This window comes from Mus pahari, chromosome X (genome assembly GCF_900095145.1).
Source record: "Mus pahari chromosome X, PAHARI_EIJ_v1.1, whole genome shotgun sequence".
NCBI classification, from domain to species: Eukaryota; Metazoa; Chordata; class Mammalia; order Rodentia; family Muridae; genus Mus; species Mus pahari.
Window position 1 is genome coordinate 81554711 of NC_034613.1, and position 5352 is coordinate 81560062.

General features: G+C 36.3%; 1 pseudogene; it reads left to right on the top strand.

Annotated features, from left to right (window-relative positions):
• The first annotated feature begins 475 nt into the window (after positions 1–475).
• On the top strand, positions 476–3430 carry LOC110314411 (annotated as a pseudogene).
• Positions 3431–5352: the final 1922 nt, after the last annotated feature.

Consider the following 5352-nt stretch of genomic DNA (forward strand, 5'->3'; position numbering starts at 1 on the left):
GCAAAACCAACAGAATTAAATGGCATCATACATTCAAGAGACTTAACAGATGTCTACTAAACATTCCATGTAAAAACCAAAGAGCTCACATTCTACTCAGTAGCACACAGAAACTTCTGGAAAATAGACATCCTAGGACACAAATATTTCTTTGAAAATTTAAAAAGACTAAAATAACTTAATATATCCTATAGGACTACATTGCATTAAAATTTAAAATTGACAGTAAATAAAGCCCTAGTAAATACACAAACTTATGAAGATCAAACAACTCCTCATGGAATAATGAATGACTCAAAGAAAAAAATCAAGAGTTTCTCTAGGAACTAAATGAAAATAAAAACACAACACAACACAATGAAACTTTTGCAACACACTGAAAGTAGTCCCACTAGGGAAGTTTATAGTGCTATATACCTACATTAAAAAATTAAAAGCCTTTCTGCTCGGCAGTTCTCCTGTACAGGAGGCAGCCATGGTGCCCAGCCAGAACGGCATGATTATGAAGCCCCACTTCCACAAGCATTGGCAGCAGTGAATGGACACTTGGTTCAACCAGCTGCCATGAAAGATCTGCAGGCTCAAGGCCCGGCAGGCGAAAGCGTGCCGCATTGCCCCTCGTCCTGCGTCCAGTCCCATCAGGCCCAACATGAGGTGCCCTTACATTTAGATACCACACCAAGGCCCTGGCTGTCAGGGGCTTCAGCTTGGAGGAACTCAGGGTGCCTGGGATCCACATGAAAATGGCTTGCATCATCAGCATCTTTGTGGACCCAAGGAGGCGAAACAAGTCCACGGAGTCACTGCAGGCCACCGTGCAGCCCCTGAAGGAGTACAACTCCAGACTCATACTTTCCCCCAGGAAGCCTTCTGCTCCAAAGAAAGGAGACAGTTCTGCTGAAAAACTTAAATTGGCCACACAGCTGAGAGAACCTGTGATGTCCATCTGAATTGTGTACAAAAAGGAAAAGGACAGCGTCGTCACAGAAGAAGAAAACTCTAAGGCTTTTGCCAGTCTTTGCATGGCCAACGCCAATGCCCGGCTCTTTGACATCTGAGCAAAAAGCGCGAAGGAAGCTGCAGAGCAAGGCATTGAAGAGAAAAGTAATGCCCGGTTGGAGTGTTGCAATAAACTTTCCATAAAGGCCCAGCAAGCAGCTGAAAGAGTCAGATGCAGATATTTGCACCCAACCAATGGACAGAAGCAGCTGACCCCTGTGGTTGAATTAGGGAAAGACTGGAAGAAGCAGAGGAGAAGAGCAACCCCTTAGGAAGACCAGCAGTCTCAATTAACCTGGACCCCTGACATCTCTTAGACACTGAGTCACCTACCAGGCAGCATACACCAGCTGGTCTGAGGCCCCTGACACATATATAGCAGAGGACTGCCTGGTTTGGCCTCAGTAAGAGAAGAGGCACCTAACCCTCAAGAGACTGGGGCCCCAGAGAGTGGAGAGGTCTGGTGGGGGATCATTCTTTCAGGGATTGGGCGAGGAGAATGGGATGAGGAACTGGGCGGGGGAACTGGGATGGGGTTAATGGCTGGATTGTAAATAAATTTTAAAAAATATTCCTTGGTGGAGTTAACAGGTAAAAAACAAAAAACAAAAACAACAATATGTAGTCACTTATCCTGAAAAGGTATAAAACCTAAGAACAACAATAAAGTAGCAGTGTAACCCTTTTCTATTTAAAAAGAAAATGTAGAGTTGTGGCGCTCTGGCCCATTTGATACATCTACAAAACAACTCCTCTACCTAATGCTCAGGGATCATTGTGGAAAAGGGGCCAGAAAAAAATGAAAAGCCAGAATAATAGGGAGTTCACTATGGACTTCTGGTTTCTCATCTCACCTACATGACTGCCTGAAGGTGAGCGGAACAAGGGTGACAAGTAAACATACTAAGGTGCAAGGGGAAAAGCCTAGAACTCAACCCTCAACAAAAGCTACAGGCAATCAAGACTGGCTGAGAACAGAGAAAGTAAGCTTCTCCAAGAAAGGAAACACCAACTGGCCAGCCGTCACCAAAGAGTCAGTTCTGAAAACGTATATACAAGCAACACTATAGAGACTGAGCAGACTGTATTTAAGTATTTAGTAATACATATATGTATGGAACAACAATTAATGAAAAGGGAAGCCATGAGTTTGAAAGAGAGCAAGGAGGGCCAAATGGGAGGGTTTGAAGGAATGAAAGGGAAGAGGGAAATGATGTATTTATAATCTCAAAAAAATAACAATTTAAAATTATATATTTAATGTAATACAAATTTACATTGAAAAAATGATAGTGACTTGAGAAAAATAATTACCTTTTTGTTTATTCTAGAAGATATTTCTAGTGGCTAATTCCAGCTACCTCAGGAGCAATTGAAAGTATAAATATATCAGTCTTATTCTTAGTTTCCAACATAAATAAGAATATTTTATGCTCATTGGGGCTTGGATATGTATTCTTAAAACATCTTTCTGGATCACTGAACAGATCTGGAAGGTTTTGAAATACTCTTCTTATAGACCATTTATAGCCATTGTTGCAAGTATTTCTAGAACAATTTCAGGTGTGATTAAGAATCAAAGAAACAGTCTATTCTAGTGCACAAAATCAGATTTGGTGAGACTGACATGTCTAGGTCTCTGCCTCTCATAACATTATAATAGTGTATTAGGCTTAAAGTATCATCAGGATTCTGGAAGCATTTTTCAACTGCACCAAACCTAACCACTTATAAAATAATGATTTTAGGAAAATCACATAAACTTCCTAGCATTTCATATTTCTCAAATGTAAAATGAAGATGATAACAGGAACTATTTATGAGAACTTTGTACATCATAAAGCAGCACCGTTATAACACATCTTTCATCCCTGAACTTTGTAGAATGCATACTGTAATGATTACTATTCATTCTCAACTGAACAAAATCTAACATCACCAGAACGATGGCCTCTAGGATCCATCGGGAATTATTTTGATGCTGTTAATTGTTGTAGGAGTCTCATCTTAGTTGTGGCTGGGGTGGAGAGTGAAAGCTTAGGATGAGCACGTATCCACTTGTTATTCTCTCTGTTCTTGACTATGTATCTAATGTGATCACATCCATGAAGTTCCTACTGCTGCAATCTCTCCAATATTATAGACAGTGCTACAGAACTATGAGAATAAATAAACCCTTTCTCCCTTAAAAAAAAAAAAACTAAAGGAAAAGAACATGTATTTTTTAAAAGTAATATACACATACAATTTAGTACAGTCTTACATTTCAATTATGACATATTTTGGGTAAGGTCCATAAGTTATATTTTTGCATTATTAAATAGGTTTAACACTAATGGATTATAAATAACTCCAGAGAGCTAATATTCTAAATATCCTGTTACACTATAATCCTTTTCTTTTCCAGGATGGAAAATTTCCTGACAGATGACCTGAAAATCCATCAAGTTTTATTTATAATACTCAAGACTTTCAGTTATTTAACATTACAATATTAAGTAACTGAAATATCAAGTTATAGCAAGATTAACATATTTTGCATGATAAATAGGCTAAACAAGGCCCTTTGAAAACAATCTTCCTATAACGCATTTTATTATTAATACAATTAGAAAATCTTAATAAATCAAGAAAGACTACAGAAACACAAAAGGCAAAGGAGATAAAAATGAAATCAAAACTCATCATTTTAAAAATGTCAAATTTATATCACCAGAAGTATGGCCGTTATATGTGTTGTCACATGTAGTCACTGTAATAACAGTCATTCCACCATCATGCTAGGGCAATGGTATGTAGAGAAATCAGAAAAACAACAACATGATTTTTTTATCATCAAGAAATTAGATTTTATCCTTTGGAAATTCTACAGTCTATAGATAAAAATATTTTAGTATAGTCTTTAGTTGGAAGAAATTTAAAAGAAACGAAGTGACAGTTTAAAATACCTTTATGGTTATATATCTTAATAATGCTTATAAAGTCTGTGTTTACCTCAGGTCTTTGCATTCCTTGTAGAATAAAATGAGAAATGTTTAACTCATGAAAATGCATTTCTAAAATAGTCTTTTAAATCTTTTCAAAGTGCTAAGTCAATAATAATCTTGATGCTTGGACACACTAAAATTCTGAATACTTCTTTAAATTAAAAGTTAATGTGTACTTTTATTACCTTTTCACTGAATGGGTTCAAACAATACAAAAATCATAAAGATAGTAGTACATAATGTATTACAAAGTGGCAAATTATATATTGCCAAAGTACTATAAAAAAGTGTTTTCTTCAAGTGTCCTCACAAAAAAACAGTATTGAATTTGAGTATTTCAAAATAACTCTTTTCTAGTAGAAAACATGGCGAACATATTTAAAGAGGTACTTGTCATCAGATCTTATAGGATAAAGTATTCCCATTAACATCTGCCTCCTGTAAACAAACTTGTAAGTTGAATCCAGAAAATACCATCGTGGTGCATACAGACTGTAGCAATTATTGTGACTAAAAAATAGATCATGTGAGAGAAAAGGGTGACCAAAAAGAAGTGAAAAATCAGAGAAAGAAGTAGAGGCATAGTACAGACTGATGTGCATATATCAGGAACTACAGGAATGAGGGGAGCAGAAAAAGCAGAAGGGAACAAGGATATCCATAAGCACAACATAAGGATTGCTAATTAACAAAATGATTATGGAATTCAGAAGAGCAGAATAAGAGAGGTAGAAATATTTCCTCTTCGATGTGAACTACACATATAGAAATAATTAATATTTACCAAATGAAATCAATTTACATCAGGAAAGTTTTAGTATCAGTTGAAGTTTACATTTTCTCATCAAGATTATGATGATCAAATATATTAGATATGAATTTTCTATATAAATCATAAAATGCTATACTCATGCTAAGATTGACAGTATTTCTATTTCAAAATACATAGCAAACCTCTCATTCCAGAGAGGACTACAAGTGAGGTCACCAGGAAAAAGAAATGAATATTACCTTCTGGTCCATTTCCAAAATCTATCAGTCAGGCCAAGAGCTGGCTTTGATCCAGAGGAGACACTATTTAAGTGGACGAATAGAACAGTGAACAGTGTTAAATGAGAACTCTGTAGAGAAAAATTCCTCAAGAGATTGTGGAAGGAATAAATTCTCATGTATGCTTAATACTTCTAAACTATTATTGGCTGAAAACTATGATATATGTGTTTCCTACCTTGTGTACTCTAGGAGTTTAAGAGGGGAAACAAGGAGGCAAAAAGGAAGAAGAAGAAGAAGAAGAAGAAGAAGAAGAAGAAGAAGAAGAAGAAGAAGAAGAAGAAGAAGAAGAAGAAGAAGAAGAAGAAGAAGAAGA